Consider the following 22,711-nt stretch of genomic DNA (forward strand, 5'->3'; position numbering starts at 1 on the left):
TGGCAAACATCTCACTCTCAAACTCTTCTCTTCGTTACAGATCTTTGCTAGTGTTTGGACTTCCCTCCTTTTCCAAGCTAGCTAATCGATCTTTTCTGTTCCTCTATTCCACGTAAGTTCTTTTAGTTCATCTTCGCCTTTTCCCAGCTGGTTTTCTGAGCCAACAAAGATTCATCGTGATAACATTATGTTCCTTTTGTTTCACCTCTTTTCAACTCACAAAATTTGCCACTAGAGCTATTGTGCTCAGCTGGTTGGGTGTGCGAGTCTTTGGTAGCCTTCTTCTAGGTAAGGGAAGCTAGGGCTTTGTTGTTTTCAAGTTTTAGATGTATGTTTGGTTGATTTTACATACTGGATGATTGATATATGTTATTGGTTCTGTGAAAATACGTGGATTATACTGCTATGATGATGTGAATCTGTTTCTGCACGAGAGAGTGGTGAGCTCTACTGAACTCGCTTAGGTGAGCGGGTTGATCGCTCAAAATGAAAGCTTTCGCTTAAGCGAAGAGCTCTCGCCTAAGCGAGAACAGCAACAACTCACTCCCATCTGTTTCGAGGGCTCGCCTATGCGAAGGCCACTTGCCTGAGCGAGAATAGTCTCATCTGAGTGAGTTGGGCTAGCTTGAGCGAGACCTCGACGTGCTTCCTGTTGTAGTCTCGCCCAGACGAGAGTAGGTAGCTTGAGCGAGGGGTTCCTCTGGCTGAGCGAGGGCTCTTTAGGTTGAGCGAGATTGGCAAAGTTATGTGTATATATGTATGCTTCACATGATTGGTTGATGTGCACTTGAAACAGTTCAAGTCATGACGCTATATGTACTATATATGTTATATTGGGGCTGGAAGTTGATGTGTTTGGCATGAGCTTGGTGTGATATATGCTCAGTTAGTTTGGTATATATATACATATTGGCATGAGATTGATGTGTATGAGAACTCTATGAGTGGTTGGTGAAACATGGATAAGGTATGGGTAGGACGTAATTCCATGACCTTCATAGTGAGTGCTCATGTTGGTGCCTCATCTAATGAACGTAATCCCATGGACCCTCCTAGTGAGAGTTCATGGTAGTGCCTCAACGTAAGGACGTAATTCCATGAGGGTATCGTGGTGGTACCTCAAGGCCAGGACGTAATTTCACAGAGGCCTTGTGGTGGTGCCTCACTGCTAGGACATAATTCCACGATCTCGTGGTGGTGCCTCGTTGTACGTATCCGGATGGTCAAGTCTAAGAGTCTTAATTGTTTTGGTAATTCATGTGTGGATGTCTGATGTTTATGCTTGATTTTGAAAGGTGCATGTTGAGTGTCATGATATAAGAATCTCTTTCACTAGCTTACCCTTTGCTTGTTTGATTGTTATGTGTGTGGTCTTTCTCCTTAGCGATGATCATCAATTTTTATTGATGTGAACATATGTGAGGACCCCTAGCAGTGGTAATGACAATAGGGATGTTGCAGCTTGATGGTTATGGACTGGTATTAGGCTCTCTATGGAGCCCGTCGCTGAAGGAATGTTATTAGTTGGATTTCTCTTGTCTAAACAAGAACTTGTGCTACTTTTGATCTATTGCACTTATGTTAGGCAGTGTGGTGCCTCTTTTCTTTTGTTATGAATATGTTTGTGGTACGGTGTACCTTCATATCCAAATTTTCGTACTCTTTGGATATTTATGTATGTGGCGTTTTATTAAATTGGATTTATCTATTTAATTGGGACGTTACACATATCATGAATTAAATTCAATTTCAACATTGACATAATTGATGATTCAAACATTAGTGTGGACATTTTAAATTATTAGATAATAACTTATTTTACAAAATAAATTAAAATATATTTTTAAATTTAATTTTATTAAATAACTAAGTAGTGAAAAATGATAACACAAAAAAAGTAGTATAAAAAAAGAATCAATAAAAGTCATGGGTAAAAATGTAAATTAACTCTATAAAGACATATGGAAAAAATAAAAAATGTTAAATGACTAAAACTAACAATTGGAAAACTTGTTAACAAAATAAAAATAGGTAAGAAGGTAACTTTCCTAGATAATAGATAAGTTATTTGATAATATGTGAAACTTTCTTTTTTTATATAACTTTTTTATGCATTAATATTGGTATTCCATTTTTGTAAAATGAAAAATCTTTTAAAAATGCCTTCATGCAGGATTGAACTACAGACCTTCAGTTTACAAGACTGACGCTCTACCACTGAGCTATAAAGGCTTGATACTTTAAATTATTTGAAGATTCGTACATATGATTAGTAGGTAATTTTTTTTATTCAAGTTCGCAAATCCATGCTAATTACTTATGGATATAATTTTTTGTAAACATTTCGGATTTTACGTACAAAAGAATTGGTAGGTAAATTTTTTTCATATTACTTACGAAAAAAATTGTATGTAAATGAATATTACATATTCGTATGTAAAATCTGTAGGTAATATTAAATTTACCTATGGATTCAAATCTGTATGTAATTATTGGTAGATAAATCATATTTTTCTTGTTGTGAAGTTGTTTTCCTCAATTATGTCATTAATTTCTTGGATTGGAGGAACTCTTGTACAATAATATGAAGAAGGTACATTTATATGGGATACATTATAATAGATTAGGTTAGACAAATGATATAATACAAAGGCATCATATTTTTTGAGAGAAGGGTATAAGGGCCACGATATATATGATATTTTTTGTATGAATGAATTCAATGAATGGGGTGGTATGTGATGGATGAGCTCCCATTAATATGTCAAAGGGTAATGAGTTGACCATGCTTATATGCATTATTATGAATATGGTATATGGTGATGATATGGGTTGGTTTTAGCAAATTGAGTTTATATAAGAGAGAGTAATTTCATACATGGAAAGAAATACAACAAGAAATTTTGAAGTTGGATGAAGAATTCACTAGTAGGCATTATTATGGATGAGTAATAAATCTTAGATTGAGATGCATGACTGTATATGCAATGATTTGTGATGATTACACAGGGAAGTAAAGCAAATTATTTGCAGTAAATGCTCAATATACATGTGAAAGTCACACACCTTTGAATTACATACAAATGTTGGCTTCTTCTATATTTGAGGATTTGGATTGAGTTTTCACTTCCTCTGATGAGGAAATATTTACTCTCTCAAGCGTAGTCGGGCTTAGTCTCCTTCCATAAAGGTTAATTTCTTTCTCCCGTTGTTGTTGTATTCCATATATTTTTTAGTTGTTTTTTTCAATTTGACCTTTGACCTTCATGTTATAAAAACTTTCTCTTTAGAATTCTTTTCAAAATTTCTCTCTGCCTTCTCTCTATTTTTCTGATTCCACCACTCATTTGTTTGATGATTAAGAACCACTACTGGAGTCAACAAAAAACTAAACATAAATTATTTATCAGAATTGAAAACCAGGTAAGTTCACTTGGAAATTTAATTCTAGGGAGCTCTAAGGGTCTGAACATTGGACACCAACACTATGCTGCAAGACACTATTCTCGAGTGCAAAGGAACTCTAGTTTAATCCCTAAAGCAGTTTCCAATTTCATGTTTTCTATCTTGCTTCTGTTTGATTTAAGTTTCTATACCAATTTTACTTTTCCTATATTTGTTCTAAGTTTGTTGCAGTAGCTAGTTGAATTCATGTTTTCTTGTTAAGGATGTTGGTAGGAAATTTCATCTCCATTGCATATTTAATTTATGCACCTGCATATGCTTCTTTTAGGGTCTTATTAATGCATTCATGAAACCACAACTCACAATTATGCCTTATTCTGTTTTTGAAGTTTTCATCTAGATCATCATCGTTTTAAGCACCCAGAACACAGTAAAATCAATCCATTCACATTATATATATATATATATATATATATATATATATATATATATATATATATATATATATATATATTCTCCCTTTAAATCCATGCTAGCATTCAATTCTAACTTATGAATAACACATGCTCAAACAAAATATAAGCAGCAACACTCTAACTATTTAAGCACATGATCCTATGCACTAATGCAATTTAATATTGACACACATGCCTTCATCAATAACCAATTCTCAACATGTGACTAACCCAAAGGGACATTCAAATTGATAGAGACTTACCACATAACCCAATCATGCTTCATTAGAAATTACTTGAAATTATCAAGAGCTTATTCATGTATTTTAAAGACTCCAAAATCACCAATATTGAGTAACATATATCTCTAGCTACTGACCTCCAAATCAAATCTCCACCGTTCAAAGTGAAGAACCACATGTTATGGAACACCTGTCAAAATTTTACCTAAATCGTACAGTTAACGAACCAAAAAATGGAATTTTACAAAAACTGTATGAACTAGAAAAATGGTGGCGCCTGGTGCCTAGCGGTAAAAAACCAACGCCGAGAAGTTCCTGTTCCGCGAAAAATACAAAAAACAACATTTTTCGTGAATCAGAGCACCACGCATCACTAGTATGACGCCTGGCGGTAACTAAGGTGCCGCCAGGCGGTTCCTGCTGTTCCAGGAACCCCAACATTCTTCCTGCACCCGCGAACCTTAGCCCATTCACCACAACTATGGTTTCCATCAATTTATGTCTCAATACTTACGTATTTAGGTTCATGTTTCATTCCTAAACTTCCAATCTAAGATACTTCATTAATAATTTCCCACTTAATTTCGTGTAACTTTGAGAATCACCAATCATCCACCCTAAAATTTACATTCATACAATTTTCCCCTATTATTATCCAATTACTTCATAATTATAATGATTCTTAATACTCCATAATCCATACATATACGCATTCCATTTCTTCTCATTTAACCTCGTTCCAGAATCCCAAAAACATCGAAATTGAGCCAAATAGGCTCGTGTCACTTGGCGGGTTCAAAACCATTGTCAGGCCATTCAAAGGAAAACCCAGAAACTGGGTTGCATTCATGCGTCGCCTGGTGCCCAGGGTCATGCCGCCAGACGGTTCCTCTCTAGGAACCCAAAAACAACACAAAATTTCATGTGTCGTCTGGCGGCAGTTCATTGTCCGCCAGGCGATTTCTGGAAAAATTCTAGAAACCCAGAAATTTGATTTGATTCGAAAGCAAGCAAGAAATCTTATATCATACATCATGCATATACCACAATAATCATAAAATTTCGGGTTCAGCTCCCCTAACCTGGAATTTTCTTTGCTTAGAGTTTGAATTATGAGTTTTCCCTTGAGCACCAATGCCCTCCCTTTGATTCCTTCCCAAAATAGCTCTTCAGAAACCTTCTTTCTCTCCCTCAACTGACTTTTTAATTAGGTATTAAGGGTGATTAATGGCCAAAATGAAAATTATCTCATTGATGGTGGTAATTGCCATTCAAGCACAATTATGAGATGGTTTTCCAGTCCCTACTTGGCTGCCCATTCAACCAATTCATGTCTTGTGATAATTCTTATAATTCTAAGGTTTTATTATCACTCAACATGATCATGCGCATAATTAAAATAATAACAATTAAATAACACATAAATGGCTTACATAGTAATCTCGAACCTAAGTCCTCTCACACAATCAAGTACTCTCAACCATTTGAGCTAGTACTTTTCCACATCATAACAATCTCCATTAAATGCCATAAAGGCTCCCCTACTCGTATTTATTAGATAATTATTTATTTAACTATTTAAATTTCATGGGTTTTACATACAAGATGTCGACCTCTTGTGTAACCAAAAAATTTCAAAATATTAAATTACGGATTTTGACTTTCGTAAGACAACTTAATAAATTGGATGTCGACATCTATAAAACGCTACCAATTTTTTTAAAAAAAAAAACTATGCATGTTGACATTCATAATCCTAATTTCCAAAGCGGATGTCGGCATCCATTTTTAGTAGACTTCAAAAAAATCGCAGTTTCATTTATATAGAACACAACATAAATCAAACACAACAAATCTAAATAATGGGTGCCAATGTCAACTCTAACCAAGTTTGTATCAACTATAATAGGTAAAAAGAAGTATAATATGTCAAAAAAATAAAAAATAGAAGGACTTACCTATAGGAAGGCAGCTTTTGAATGTGGGGGGAGAAGTTGCAACTTCACACTTGCGAATGTGGGAAAGCAGAAGGATGTGGAAAGCCGCAGGGAGATAAAGAAAATAATTACATATGTGAAGGAGATAACTAGGTTAAAATTGGGGGTGGGGGCAGATATGAAGCATTAAATAGGAGAGAGAAATAAGTTTTTTATTTTTATTGAGTGGTAAATTTGGAATTTTGAAATCTTTTGGGGCACTAAAGAAGGCATTGAAGGTGCAGGGAGAAGTCCCCCCCCCCCCAATCTTTCATTTTGTTCTCCTCTCATTCTGAGAATCCTAATGTGTAGTGAGAGCTCGAGAAAGATGTAGAAGAAGAGTATCCATCCTTGAGAGACATATTTTTCCTAAAAGGCTTTGTTTAAGTGAGGAAAGCTAACTTTGTTTGGTTGTTCTTATTAGTGTATTGATACACCGATCTATTTTCTAGTAATGGTAATGAGTACATTAACACTTTCCTTTGTACTTTGCATATACATAATACTATATGTTTGTTTTAAAATATAAAATAGTTTAAAAAGAATTTAAGAAAAAAAATAAAAGTATTAGGTTTTATTAGGTATTAAATAAGGGTAGAAAAAAGTTAATGATGTTAATATAGAATTTTACTTTTAGAGGTAGTGAATTTTGGTTTCATCCCTAATAGCTCACCAACCATAATTTTTTTAAATGTATATCCTAAGTTATCGCTTAACGAAAGAAAATTTGTCATTATCTCATTTTTGCTAAAACCAAACTTTAACCACTGTATTGGGGTAACGATTTTTTGACAAACAAAAGTTTGACAAATTTTGACAAAGGTGAGTTGGCAGGTACGTGTCATTAATTTATTTTAATAAAAATTTTCACACTACTTTTTTTAAATGTATATCCTAAGTTATCGCTTAACGAAAGAAAATTTGTCATTATCTCATTTTTGCTAAAACTAAACGTTTTTTTGACAAACAAAACTTTGACAAAGGAGAGTTGGCTGGAACGTGTCATTAATATATTTTAATAAAAAATTTCACACTGGCGTTAAAAGCATAGGAAACCTTCGTGAAAGTGTCTCTCCTCAATTTCATTTTCTTTCTTTTGTGATTCCCTCCCTATCTCGCGCGTCCCTAAGCTTTCTTCAATGTGTCAATGGTTCTCCTCCATACTTCTTCAACGCAAAATTTTGTCTCTTTATGTGTCGTGCATTGGTTCCATATTTAGGGCTTGTCTCTGTCTTTTATTTTTAAAGTATTAGTCCATAATATCTACGCCAATTTCACGAAACCCATTTGTGATTGTTTTCTTCTTCATGCAAAGTTGGTTCTTGGTTCAATTCTCATCGTTATTTTTTTCGATTTTGTTCTCTTTGGTTCAAAGTTGGCATTTTCGTCACGTGGGCAACGATGCGCTTTTGTTTATTGGTTGGGTTTCGTTGTTGGGGTGATGGATTGTTTCGTCCTTTCATCTATTTGGATTTAAAGTTATTTATTTTGAGTTGTGGTGTGGTTGGTATTGATCTTAGTATCATTGAATGAGGCTATTATTAGTAGGGTATGACTTTGTTATAAACCATTCACCTATTACCACTATAGCATGAAGTCAAAGCATTTATAGAAATCTTTTATGTGTGTGGACCAAAAGATGCACAACGAATTTGTGCTTCATCAGTTTGATGTTTATATTGTTAAACGTTGATGAAGTTTTATATTTACACTTAGTTACAATGGTGAGAAGGGTTAAGTGTATATATATAAGTTTTTTCAAATGAATTTTGTCATTAGATATATATACAGACTTTGTGGATAAATGTTTATATGTATACAGACTGCGTTTGCCACTTAATCAGACAATTTTTAGTAGTTAAGTATTGAATACCCACATCTTTTCTAGTGCACAGTCTGGGGATACCCATAACCCATTTGATTTTGAAAAACCAAGGCGGATTTGTGTCCCTGGAGAAATGCGATTTCCAATCCATTGGGCACCTTCATCTAGGATACCTTTCGCTAAAAAAACATGTATTGTGTTTGCCACTTAATCAGTCAGTGGTTGTTAGTTAAGTAATGAATACATTTTGCCAACAAATTTTTTCAACATATTTTCTAGTGCACAATCTGGGGATACCTACAACCCACTCGGTTTTGAAAAAGCAAGGTGGACATGTGTCCCTGGTGAAATTTAGTACCATATCAATTGGGCACCTTCATCTGGGATATCTTTCGTTCAAAAACATGTACTGCATTTGCCACTTAATCAGTTAGTGTTTGTTAGTTAAGTATTGAATACATTTTGCCAGCAATGTTTTTCAACATATTTTCTAGTGCACAATTTAGGGATGTTATGGTATGATTCATTAGTAATTTTAGAATTGAAGAAATGAGGAAATAATCTTATATGAGCAAGTATTAAGTAATTATGGCAGCATTTGCATGTTTTTACTCTTCAATGTAGTGGTTTTGTATCGTTGTCAACATTTATACAATCAAATTTAGACATACCTCAAATAACTAGGACAAGTAAAGTATTTGGTTTCCTTGATAAGTAAGTAGGTTTTGGCTTTTGAAATTGCGGAAATTGTAGTTGCACAAATATCTAACAAATTCCATTATGCTGGTTTTTGCAGGTGAGGAAGTGCTGACCATTTTTTGGGCCTCTTTTATAGGCTGGATATGACATCGTCAAACACCTTTTTCTGATGTTGGTTGTGTTTGCCAATGACATTCAATGTATATTTCAAAAATAACTTAATGTAGGATGGACATTAATCGTTATTGATTGCCCTATAGTTATTGATAATGACCAAATTTTATTTTAAACACAATGTTGCAGTGGTTTGATATGATGTAGGGAATTGTTTTAGACACTTCATTTCAGTAGTATATACCAAACACAAGGTAATTAAGTGGCAAACGCTGTAAAGAGTTTTGCACAGTAGATAAAACAAATTATTTATGTCTCTGTATTTGGGGTGGGTCAGAACTTAATGTAGTTTCTGTCAGAGGTTTAGGGTTTTTGGTTCACTTGAAAAAAAAAATAAAAGACAAAATATTTACAAATTTATGCAATAACTATGTATCAAACTTAAGAAAATTAAGTGGCAAACACTTTTAATAGTTTTTACACAGCATGCACAACAAATTATCCATTACAACACATTTGACTCTGTATTTAGGGTGGGTGAGAAGTCCGTGTGGATTTTGTCAGAGGTTGTGGGTTATGGGGTCTTGGTTCACTTCAAATAAAATTTAAGAACACAAAAAAAAACTCACAATTATATGCAATACATATCTACCAAAAACAAGGTAGTGACAAACACTATAAGAGTTTTGCAAAATCAGGTAAAATAGGTTATCTATGACTTTATATTTGGGATGGGTGAGAACTCCATCTGAATTTTGTCAGAGGTTGTGGGTTGTAGGTTCACTTGAAAAAAAATAAAGGTAAAAAAAGACTGACAAATATATGAAATAACTATGTACCAAAAACTATGTAATTAACTAGCAAACACTATAAGAGTGTTTGCGCACCATGTAAAACAAATTATCCATTACAACACATCTGCCTCTGTATTTTGGGTGGGTGAGAACTCCATGTGATTTTGTTAGAGGTTGTGGGTTGTGGGGTCTTGGTTCACTTCAAATAAAATTTAATAACAAAAAAGACTCACAAATATATGCAATACCTATCTACCAAACACAAGGTAATTAATTAAGTGGAAAAATTTATGAGTTTTTGCACAAGGGGTAAAACAGATTATCTATGACTCTGTATTTTGGGTGGGTGAGAACTTCATCTGGATTTCGTTAGAGGTTGTGGGTTGTAGGTTCATTTGAAAAAAATAAAGGTAAAAAAAGATTGACAAATATATGAAATAACTATATACCAAACTAATGTAATTAAGTGATAAACATTGTAAGAGTGTTTGCAAACCATGTAAAACAAATTATCTATTATCACACATCTGACTCTGTATTTGGTGTGGGTGAGAGCTCCATGTGGATTTCATAAGAAGTTGTGAGTTGTGGGTTGTGGGTTTTTGGTTCACTTGAAAAAAGGAAGGTTACCCACATCAAGGCACAAAATATTTGAAACTGAATTTGACCCGGATGAAATGTTTTCATTAAGTGGCAAAGCACAAGGCCAATATTTCCATAAGGTATAAAAAGCCTCTACCAATGACAAAATAACATAGATGTCAATTTACTAACACATGAGTATGTACAAGATTGTATCCAATTGAAGTACTTTGCATAACTAAATATTTTGCCAGAAGATTCATATACAATAATATCCAAATGCAAAACGTATATCAAATTTCATCCTCTACTATAGTTACACTATAGAAGTGAATATAAGACAACACTTGGAGACACTATGGACCATGTACATCATTGGGTTGGACTCTTGAAAGTGAAATGCTTGAGTACAAAATCTTTATGGCTATTATCTTCATCCATAAACCAGTCACAAAAGTATTACTCCCTTATTTGTTGTAGTTGTTCCTATAGTGTCAATAGGTCAAGTTATCAAGACTTAAAATAGGCTTTGAAAAAAATATCCCCCCACATCAAATATAAGTGCAAATGTACTTACACATGTGTATACAAAGATACTTTTGTCACCATATCTACAAACACCATCCCACAATCATCTTAGATCATTCACATTACTAATTTCATAGTCAATATTGCTCAAATTCATCATGGTTTAGTTAACACCAACATGAACTTCAATATAATGTTTACTTCACACTTGTCGAGAATAAATATACACATAACACAAATGTATGAAGACACATCAAACAAACAAGTACCCATTCATTTATCCAATTCCACACACCCAACAACACAAAATAAAAAATCATGATTATAGGTACAAATAAGATTCCAAAAAACATTTTGAATTTGAAGTTATGTTCAAAAATATTTGTCTATTACAACTTATAAGAAAATAAGATAAAAATGAATAATGATATGAGTTTCTACTACAAGAAAAAATAATTTTTTCACTAAATTTCTATACAAGTTATGTTATCTAACTTCTACAATAAAACTAATACGTGTAAGTTGATCTAGCTTATTGGAGTTGGTAATTACATTTGAGCTTGTGGACATGCTAACTGCTAAGAAAACCTCTGACTATCAAAGTTTTGACTCCACCCACCACAAAAGCATAACCTTATACCTAGTTACACGAACTGAAGTAAACATACTTAACATGATCATAGAAATTGAACAAAATCAGTTGATCTATAACTGAATGCACCCGAAAAACAAAGTCATGTCTTCACTACTAACTTTAAGCGTAAAAAAACCACAAACTACCACGAAACAACAAATACACCCTCTTCTAAATCTACAACAATTTCCCATCTCACAACCATTATGCAAGAATTAAAAACAAAATAAACATAACGATTACTCCATATAAAAAATAAACAACAACTATAAGGATGACAACAATTAACAATCATCTTGGGCAATAAATCAAAACACTAACAACCTCCATCACATCACCAGAAGAACGAAAAATCAAGACAATACAAATTCAAAATGCACAATCCAAAACCAAAACGCAACAAAAAAAATTAAAATTGTCAAACAATTATTTAGAACCACAATGCAGAATCCACAAGAACCAATCAAAACCTTAAATCCCTTCCAAATACATAACAATCAATCCAAACCATAAACCTAAAATGAAAACTTACCTCCTCCTTTAATGGTTTCCACTTCTAACGTTGTAACACCACAATGCCTTCCAATCACTCATCTGACACCCAAAATACACCGCAACCACAATGGAATGGACATTCTTTGGGACGCACCCAAACAAAATAGCGATGAAGGCACCACAAACACAAACAACAAATGTGGGGGTGGAGGTTGTCAAAGACAAAATCGTGTATAAGGCCTACCTTGCAAGGGGGCAAACACAAATAACAACCTACGAAATTGATACTCTCAGCGACACACCCAACGAAAAAGTAGGTAGAAGAGGAGCCTTTGGAAGAGACACACACAATCACCAAATTTCTGAATAGAGACTGTCGAAGAAACAACCATCAAATGGCTAAGAAAGTAAGGGTGGGCAAAAAATCCAATTTTTATGATCCAATCCATTTTTTCTATGATGCAATCCATTTAATATCCATTCTATTAAAAATCCAATCCATTTAAAATCCATTTTATTGGATTTGGATATCAATCTAATCTACATTTTATATATTTTATGGATTGTATATCCATTCTTGAAATCTAGATTTTCAAAATGGATAATCTAAAATATCCAATCCAAATTTTCACTTTATATTTTTTGTTAGGTTAGGCTAAAGGTTGAGACGGACTAGCCCAAATTTAGTTGTATTTGATTGAGTTGACATGACCCTATACAAAATTTGGTCGAATTAGCCCAAATTCTGTAAAGTCGGTCCCGATCGAGATTTGACCCAGTTGGTCCCAGACAAAATTTGGAAGTATTCAGCCAAATCTGTCAAATTCTTTGGTGTCAGCCCTATGGACACAAATTTGGGTCCACATCCATTTTGGATCCAAAATTGTTGTGGATTACATTCTCGATATAGTTGACACCATAGAATTTGGCAGATTTTTTGTCGAGGCCAACGAGGCCAAATTTCAGCATGGGATGGACTTAGATGACTTTCGAACGAATTTCTGTCAAGTCGGTCCTGATCAAAATTTGGCCTAGTTGGTCCTGGACAAAATTTAGAAGTATTCGGTTGAGTTTACCCCGACCCAAATTTGACTACATTGGGCTGAGTCAACCTAGACAAAATTTGACCGTATTCGGCTGAGACAATCACGACCAAAATTTGGCTGTATTTAGCCTAGTTGGCTCCAGTCAAAATTTGGTCCAATTCAATCGAGTTGGCCCCGATTGAGAATTGACCAAGTCGGCCCTGGCCCAAATTTGATCGTATTCGACTGAGACGGTCTAGGATGAAATTTGGCCGTATTCAAATGAGTCAGTCACGATCGAAATTTGGTTGTATTCAACTGAGTCAGCCACGACCAAAATTCGACCGAATTCAGTCGAGTCGGCACTGGTCAAAATTCGATCATGTTGGCCTCAACCAAAATTTGACTGAGTTGGTCCTAACCTGAATTTGGTCGTATTCGGCAGAGTCGATCGTGACTGAAATTTGGTCATATTTAGGCGAGTCGGTCATGACCTAAATTTGGTCAAATTCAATCGAGTTGGTCATGACCAAAATTTGGTTTAGTCGGCACTAGCCCAAATTTAGCCGTATTCAGTCGAGTAAGTCCCGAACAAAATTTGACTATATTCAACTTAGTTGGTCATGATCGAAAATTGGTCATATTCAGTCAAGTCGGTCCCGACCAACGGATTTAGTGGAGTCAACCTTGACCGAAATTTGACTGATCAGGCCCTGGCCCAAATGTGGCCATATTTGGCCAAGTCGGCTCTAGCCAAAATTTGGTCGTATTAGGCAAAATCGGCTCTGGCCGAAATTCAGTCGAATCCAGTCAAGTCGATCTCGACTGAAATTTTGTCAAGTCGACCTTGGCCCAAATTTGGTCACGTCGTCCCCGACCGAAATTTGTTCGAAAGTCATCCAAATTCATCCCATGCTAAAATTTGGCCTTGTTGGCCCCGACAAAAAATCTGCCAAATTCTATGGTGTCAGTCCTATTGACACAAGTTTTAAAAAAAATTAATTTGAATTTATTTTATGAAAAATGGATTTTGGATTTTGAACTTGATCCAAATATTTAGATCTAAATATTTGGATCTGAATTTTTAAAAATCCAATCTTTTTTTTTGAAAAATTAGATTTAGATCGAAAATCTAATCCAATTATTTAAATCCAAAATAAATGTGAATTGAATCATTAAAAATTCAATCAATGATCACCCCTAAAAAAAGAAAGGAAAACAAACACGAACGTCAGAGCGTGAAAGTTCAAACCAAAAAGAAAAAATAAGAAGGCAAGTCTAATATTGTGCTTTTCCACGGTGAATTGTTTTAAAAATAAAAATAAGTTAAGTATCGCCGCGTTGACATTGTTTACTTTATCTAAAACATCCTTGGTTAAACTATGGTTTTCGAACAAAAAAAGTCCACATATAAAGTTTATCAAATAAGAATAAAAACCTAATTTTGTTAAAATAACTTTAATCTTTACAAAGTAACATCCGAAAATGAAACATTTTATTATATGACGTAATTTAAAAAAATAAAAAACATAAAGCAGGGATCAAGCATGCACAGTTCATACGCGGTTCTTTCCTTATTTAACGACCCAGTTCTCCTCCTCCACTTTTTTGGAATCCCTCTCTCTCTCTACCTTCCTTGGTGATTTTTCAAGAAAGTTTCGTTCATGATCTGCAATATCCGAGGCTGGTTGTTTGGTGGTTGCATGGTAACGGAAAAAGAGAGGAAAGAGCAACGATGAACAGCGACTTCTATAGACTCGCAGTGTCATCGCACTTCAGCAATTTCCCCAAATCCTTCTCCCTGCGAAAGAAAGTGCCATGGTGGTACCAAATCCTAAACCCTCAATCCAAGTTCGTGGCCAAATGGAACCGCACCTTCTTCTACGTCTGCATCGCCGCACTCTTCCTCGACCCTCTCTACTTCTATTTCCCCATCACGGGAGACAAGGCCTGCATGCAGACCGACCTCGTCCTCGGAGTCTTTGTCACCTTCTCCCGCACCGTCGCCGACCTCTTTTTCCTCTTCCACATGGTCCTCAAGTTCCGCACCGCCTACATCGCTCCCACCTCTCGCGTTTATGGCCGCAAAGAACTCGTCACAGATCCTCGTGACATCGCCTCACGCTACCTCAAACATGATTTCGTTGTCGATCTCCTCGCAACCCTTCCGCTTCCTCAGGTCTCCTTTCTCATATTCCTTCCACTATTCAACCTAAGAAACCGGACACAAAATGGATAGAAATGAAAACTTATATGCGATTCGTTTTGAGATTTTGGAAATGGTATTTGATGTAATTTGTTTCTTGTACGCAATTCCAGATAGTGGTCTGGTTCGTGATTCCGGCGGTGAAAGATTCTACGGTGGCTCATGTAAACCACACCCTGTCTTTGATTGTGCTCATTCAGTTCATTCCGAGGTTGTTTCAGATTTTTCCTCTGCAACGGAGAATCTTGAAGACTGGTGGACTTGTTGCCAAAACTGCCTTGGCAGGAGCCTTATACAATCTTGGTTTCTACATGCTCGCCAGCCATGTAACTGTTCATATCTACTACATTTCTTGTTGTCAAATTTCATTTTGAAATGCAATTGGAAATGAATAAAGTAATATTACTTACTTGATATTTTTGTTTATATTTTGAAAGGAAAATGATATACTGACCCCTTATTTTGACTCCACACTTGACTCCCTAACGTGGCATGCACAGGTGGAATTTATTTTTGAAATTAAAAATAATTTTTTTGAAGCATTTTACTGACGTGGCAGGTTTTGGAGAGTGGGTTTGGGCGTGAATATTGAGCGGGTCAGAATCACGTTTTGGAGAGTGGGTTTGGGCGTCAAAATTGAAAGGGTTGAAAATTAGGTTTTCGTGTGGAGAGTGGGTTGCGCAAAGACAACAAAAACGAAAAAAGGGAAAAGAAAGAAAGAAAGGAAAAACCCACTCGAAGGGAGAAAGAAGAAAGGAGAAAGGAAGAAAGGAGAATACGTGACTCCATACGAAGAGAGAAGACAAAGGGAGAAGACGTTCCTCCTAGAGTTAGGGTTTTTGTTCATCTCCATTGTTGGATTCAGCTTCGTGGTTCGTAGGTATGTTTTATTTTTGTGCGTTTCTCCACTACGACAACAGGTTTGTGGTATTTTTTTCCGAAGTCGTCATTGTGGGTTTTTCGGTTAAGGAACTGAGATTTTTTTTTGGTTTTCGCCGGCATAGTCGAGTCAGTTATTATTTAAAGACAAATTTAACATCTATCTTGTACAGGTGAATGACCACAACACTGTAATCGAAGACGAAGCTTGCGAAGTTAGGGTTTTTGGTGCTTTCAGTTGTTCGATTCAGGTGGTGGTTGGTAAGTTTGTGTTATTTTTCCTTTTCTTTGATTTTGGTGCTTTGATAGGTTCATGAATACTAGTTTTCTAACTAGGTTGATGAAATTTGTCTTATTTTATTGTGATGACCTGTTTGCTCACAAGTGATGACCTGTGCTGCATTTTGTGCAATAATGTGGTTTGACTCAATTTTGTGAATTCATACTAGTCAATAGTTGATTATGGGGTGATTAAGTATGGGTAATATACGTTCATTTGTAGTTATTTCTTTGATGTGTTTTCATACCCAAGTGGGTTAAACTTGTATGATTTATTGATGATGACTTGTATGCATCCAAGTGATGAGTTGTGCTGCATTTTTTGCAATCATGTGGTTTGACTCAATCTTTTTGATCTTCCATACTACTTTATTCCATAATTGATTATTGGGTGGTTCTGTTTGGATAATGTGAGTTAATTTGTAATTATTCCTAAGATGTTGTTTCATTGCCAACTTGATTACACTTGTGTGATGTATGAGTGATGACCTGTTTGGTCACAAGTGATGATCTGTGTTGAATTTTATGGAAGCGTGTGGCATGACTGAATTTTTGTGATCTTTCATGTGATAGCACTCAATAGTTGATTATGGGGTGATTATGTATGGGTAATATGCGTTCATTTGTAGTTATTTCTTTGATGTGGTTTCAAACCCAAGTGGATTAAAGTTGTATGATTTATTGATGATGACTTGTGTGCATCCAAGTGATGAGTTGTGCTGCATTTTTTGCAATCATGTGGTTTGACTCAATCTTTTTGATCTTTCATGTGATAGCACTCAATAGTTGATTATGGGGTGATTTAGTATGGATAGTGTGATTTCATTTGAAATTATCTCTTTAATGTGGTTTCATTGCCAACTTGATTACACTTGTGTGATGTATGAGTGATGACTTGTTTGGTCACAAGTGATGATTTGTGTTGAATTTCCTGGAAGCGTGTGGTATGACTGAATTGATGTGGTTTCATTGCCAACTTGATTACACTTGTGTGATGTATGAGTGATGACCTATTTGGTCACAAGTGATGATTTGTTTGATTTTTTTCCTAAATCTGTCATCTATATTGATTGAAGTTTGTTGTGAATTGTTTCAGGTTGTTGTAGATGTTGTTGCCTCTGCAAAAGAGCTGACCAATCCCTTCGTTAAAGAAGGTTTTGAGGTATATGGACGTCAAACTAAGGGTACTAAAATAGTTGACTTAATTAAAGCTGTTGAACAACAAGAAAGTGTGCTAGGGGAATTGCAAAAAGAACTTGAAGACTTGAATGCAATGATGATTGAGAGGAAGAACCAGCGCCAGCATCAACAGGGCAAAATGAAGTTTTCTGAGTTTGGTGAAGCAAGTGCTGGTCATTCGCAAACACCTAATTCGAACCACCCCACTGGCAGCATTGAATTTGGCAATTCTGGTGACAAGGGTAATGTGGAAGAAGTTCATTTTCCAAATCAGGAAGCACAAGAATCCGAACAAAGCAACATGTATATGCGACGAAGGGATGGTACTCGGTTGCGTGTTAGGAGTATGGCAATAAGAACTCTTTTTGTAACATTTAATCTGAGGAAGCGCCATAAGTAGTTGATTTAGAGATTTTATGTTTGTTGTAATTTGGATTTGTATTGCTAAATTTGGTATTTTTTATGTTTAGACATTGTTGACATGATTGATGACAATTTCCTTGTTTGGTTTAGTCATTCATTTATGGAATTCTGAGTGGTTTATGTTAAGTGATAGTTGGATGTTGTTCATCTTAATTTTGATTGAGTGCAACTAAATTTTATAACAGGTGAACAGCGAATACATATGTGGTCCAAAATTTAGTAATATTGGTTACCACACAGATGACAAATCAGTAATTATGTGCAAGATGTTGTTCACAGGTCAACACTTAATATATGATTGATCTACATTTAAAAATCTGAAAGTTATTATGTCCAATTTTTTGGACCAAATCACTATTTAATTGTTCTTGAGTCATCATATAATTTGATTACAGATAACAAAAATATCATGTTGGAGTTGTGGATGAATTATGCCACACGTAGTTTGTTGTTGTTTAATATTTTTCATATACGCAATAAAGGTGTTATATTTCATTAAGTATGGAGTAGTTATTATCAATTATCACACACCTACTTTGGTAAGGTTTACTTTCGTAGAATTTATGTTAGCAGAGACCACGAATTTGGAAGGTGTGCAAAATGTTTATTGTAGGTCAGCACTTAATGATTCATTGATAATCAATTATTATTGTCAATGTTAGGCATGTATGTTATGTTCCACTTGTGCCACAATTTTCCCACAGATTCATCATGGGCAGTAACCTACATTAAATTTTACTCTATTTATGTGATTGATTGTAAGTGAGTTTCATACTATAACCTTTTTCATAGATCAGAAATTATGAATGTGTGCAAAATCTTTATCGGTGATCAACAGTTAATCGTACATAGATGATCATATAATAAGTTAAACTGACAGTTACATGGATACCACAGTGATAAAATAAGTTTAATATCATAGATGTAGTAGATCATTCCAACAGTGCCATGAAAATTAAAATTAACAACAGAACCACTAAATTTAAAAATAAATAACCTAAAAATTGAAGACATTAAACAGTCATGAGTTACTAAAGTGATATATTATCCAGAACAGAAGATTGCACTTTAGAACTCTCCCTAACCTCCAGACATGGAATATTTGTGGATGGAGGAACCATCCTCTGCAGTATATCCTCCACATTAGCAGTGTTAGTAGGCTCGACGTTGGGCTGCAAATTGGGTCCCATATTTGTGTTGTCATTTGCGTTTGGACTGGAATTTATACTGGGCTGGGCATTGGTTTCCACATTTTGTTTCCGAGGGTATTATACTGACATCAGTGTAAGCTGGCATGCTTTTCCTATCAAATCTTTTGACGCCGTCCCATATCTCAAGATACTTCAACACCATAATACCACAATCATGCCTGGCAATGGTTAACAAAACATTTATTGAGAGCTTCCTAATTACATAACCAAATTCATTTCTTACCCTACTACCCTACTTACATCAACATCAAATTCAACACATTTACCAACCATACTAAGACCTAGGCAGATACAAACATCATAAACCGATAACCCCACCAAATGTTGACCTACACGAATGTATTCCCCTTGTGGAACCCATCTACGCAACACTTTCCTCAACAAAGGACAATTTATTTCCAATGCGTTGTCCACCTCCAAACACCATCTAAATGGTGTTTCCTGGATCCGCTTACGGTAGGTGTCTTTTAGTACATTGTTTACTTCAACAATGTACTTGCTTTTGCACTTATGCACAATTCGCACCTATAGCACCATGAACAAAATATTATTTATTATAAATAATAAAAAAAGTTAAATCACTTAAAGATTCCAATTATACCTTATCAACATTTTTCACCACCTTCTTCTTCTTCCCCTTATTGCCTGCTTCCAGAATACATTTGCGTTCATGTTTACTAGATATCTTACTTAAAAATCCTAAATAACATACCAAGTTCATTGAAATTCATCAAACATATATCCACAAAGGACCAAATATAACTAAAAATTTATCACATGCACCAAAGTAAATAATATCATAAACAATTATTGACTGCTATAACAAAATGGATAAAAAATTGGATTAATAAACTGATTGCAAAAAATGTATCACAGGTCATCACTTGGGTGCACAAAAGTCATCACCAACAAATCAGACATCTTTAACCCCACTTATTACAAATCACATCTTATTAACCAACGTCATTCACCCCAAAAACACGAATTGACTGTTATAGTCTGAGTTCAAAAAATTCAGTAAAACCACATTGTTACAAGAAATGCTGCACAGGTCATCACTTAGTTGCACACAGGTCATCACACACAAAATGTGACAGATTTAATATACCTATTCACAACTAAATGCTGCTTATAAGAAAGTGATACTAAACTGTGCAAAATGTTCTTAAGATGATACTAATCTATATTGTAGACTTATGCTCAGTGTTGTTGATTCATGTATTCATAAGCTTTAATTTCTTTGCAGTCTAAAAAAGCACACATTTTGTGGTTTAACAGATTTATTATTGCAATGAGAACAAAAGTTTAGGCAAGAGGTTCAGGACTGCCATTAATAAACAGTTCAGCAAATTACTACTCAGGTCTCCATACACGGTTGAACTCCTCTACAGCAAACGCCCTCCCTGTCCGCAAACCCTAACCCTTTCAAGGTTTAGCCGCCACACAGATTCTGTTATCTTCCTTCGCCAGAATAACCCCTCCAGAAACCGCTGCCCTTGCCGGTGAAAATAGAACCTACAACTGCGACCACAAAAGGGGGTGAAGTCAAAACTCATACCAGTGAGCGCGGGGGAGAAAGGAAAGAATGTTAAAATTTTTTACCAATAAACCCTTTGCCATCTACAATGCACACCCTGCCGGTGAGAAGACAGTTTTCGTGCGGCGACTGTTCAGAGACAAGAGAGTATGGGTAAGACGGAGTGCGTGGGAGAAGGAGAAAATAGAAACGCTTAAACTCCTCCGCTACAAGCCACTTCTGTAAAATGCTTCAAAAAAATTATTTTTAATTTCAAAAATAAATTCCACCTGTGCATGCCACTTCAGGAGTCAAGTGTGGAGTCAAAATAAGGGTTCCGTATATCATTTTCCATTTTGAAATGTTGTGGTCAGTGTAGGTTCTGGGAGCTACGTGGTACGTAGCTTCAATTCAGAGGCAGTACGAGTGTTGGAGAATAACATGCAGAAAGGAGATGAACAGAACGCACTCCCCATCCTGTAGTCCTTCGTTTCTGGATTGTGCTACCATCGACTACCGTGAAAGGCAAGCTTGGTTCAAACGCACCAGAGTTCTCAGTGATTGCGACGCCCTCAATAACAAAAACGAGTTTCAGTTTGGACTTTTCGCTGATGCTTTCACCGATCACGTTTCCTCATCAAGATTCATCCAAAAATACTTCTACTGCCTCTGGTGGGGTTTGAAGAATCTAAGGTACACTCATGTTCCATATTTGATGTTAGATATAATTTTGGTTTGAGATTGAAGAGATCATTACGATTCTCTAGTTCGTTGTGTTGTGAACCCCTTTTCCCATGTGCAGTTCATACGGACAAAATCTTCAGACTAGCACTTACATTGGTGAAACATTGTTTTCAAGTTTCATATGCATCGCAGGTCTAATCCTCTTCGCGCATCTCATTGGTAACATGCAGGTAAAAAATACAAACCCTGTCGAAACTCAATAAAAAATATGTTTGAAACTTCATACTAACAATTTGGGTTGATTTTTCACTTTTTTGAAAAAAAAAAGAATTATCTGCAATCTACAACTGCAAGAATTGAAGAGTGGAGACTTAGACAAAAAGATACATAAGAGTGGATGAATCACCGACAGCTTCCACCTGAACTGCAACAACGTGTTCGAAGGTTTGTTCAATATAAATGGCTGGCCACCAGAGGAGTAGACGAAGAAGCCATTTTGCTTGCTTTGCCTTTAGACCTTCGCCGCCAGATTCAGAGGCATCTCTGTCTCGACATTGTTCGTCGGGTAAGTATCTTCTTATCACTACAAAAAAATGTGTGTTACGTATGTGAATGAAACATTGTTTTTTTTTTTTTGGTGAAACATATTCGTGGTGGTGTTGATTGATTCAGGTTCCATTTTTCGGGCAAATGGATGACCAGCTTCTGGACGCGATATGCGAGAGGCTGGTGTCATCGCTGAACACGAAAGACTCGTACATCGTGAGAGAAGGCGATCCAGTGAAGGAGATGCTCTTCATCATCAGAGGGCAGGTGGATAGCTCCACCACCGACGGTGGCAGAGTAGGGTTTTATAGCTCCATCACCCTCCGTCCGGGGGACTTCTGTGGCGAGGAGTTGCTCACCTAGGCCCTCATGCCTAGTGCAGAATTCCCATTTTACCTCGCCTTATATGCCTCGGTTGGCCAGGAACCGAAGCATATAATGGCGCGGTGGCATTTTTGCAACTAGAGCCAAGTTTTAGGCCTCGGTTCTCTAAATACCCAGAGCCAAAGAGGGGTATAGGCCCCGGTTCGCTCAAAACCGGTGCCAAAGAGGGGTATAGGCCACGGTCCAGTAGGACCCGAAGCCAAAAAGTGGCTGGAAATCAGGGTATAGGCCTCGGTCCAAGGAGACCCGGTGCCAAAAGGGGGTTAATGGCTTCGGTTCCTCTAACAACCGAAGCCATAGGGTTTATTTAGGGTTTGAAATTCCTGAACCCTTCTTCCTCCCTGCGCCAGCGCCTCCATAGGGTTCCTCTCTCTGTCGCTCTCTCTCGCGCGGTCTCTCTCTCTCTCTCGCTTTCTTTCGTCACCGACAACGGCGTCAACCGCATCTCCAGCAACAACGACGACCGCATCGCCTTCGCCCTCGACCTCTCCCTCCTCCTCCGCGACCTCCGCATCACCGTCGCCATCGCCTCCGATTACTCCGCCTCCTCCTCCACCGCCACAACCTTCTGCAATCCTGCATCAGAATCTTGAACCCTCTCAACGTAAAGGTCTAGCTGCTGCTTCAACG

The 22,711-nt window shown here is 36.2% G+C and overlaps 1 non-coding gene and 1 pseudogene across 1 annotated transcript; one reads left to right on the forward strand and one right to left on the reverse strand.

Moving 5' to 3' along the window:
* Nucleotides 1-2,160: 2,160 nt before the first annotated feature.
* Nucleotides 2,161-2,232, reverse strand: TRNAT-UGU (transfer RNA threonine (anticodon UGU)). Its single transcript has one exon. It is a non-coding gene; the product is annotated as a tRNA-Thr (tRNA).
* A 12,110-nt stretch (nt 2,233-14,342) lies between these two features.
* LOC114163440 (putative cyclic nucleotide-gated ion channel 16) lies at nt 14,343-22,216 on the forward strand (annotated as a pseudogene).
* Nucleotides 22,217-22,711: the final 495 nt, after the last annotated feature.

The sequence above is a fragment of the Vigna unguiculata genome, chromosome 9, assembly GCF_037176805.1.
Source record: "Vigna unguiculata cultivar grain cowpea cultivar isolate G323 ecotype 2 chromosome 9, ASM3717680v1, whole genome shotgun sequence".
Taxonomy (NCBI): domain Eukaryota; kingdom Viridiplantae; phylum Streptophyta; class Magnoliopsida; order Fabales; family Fabaceae; genus Vigna; species Vigna unguiculata.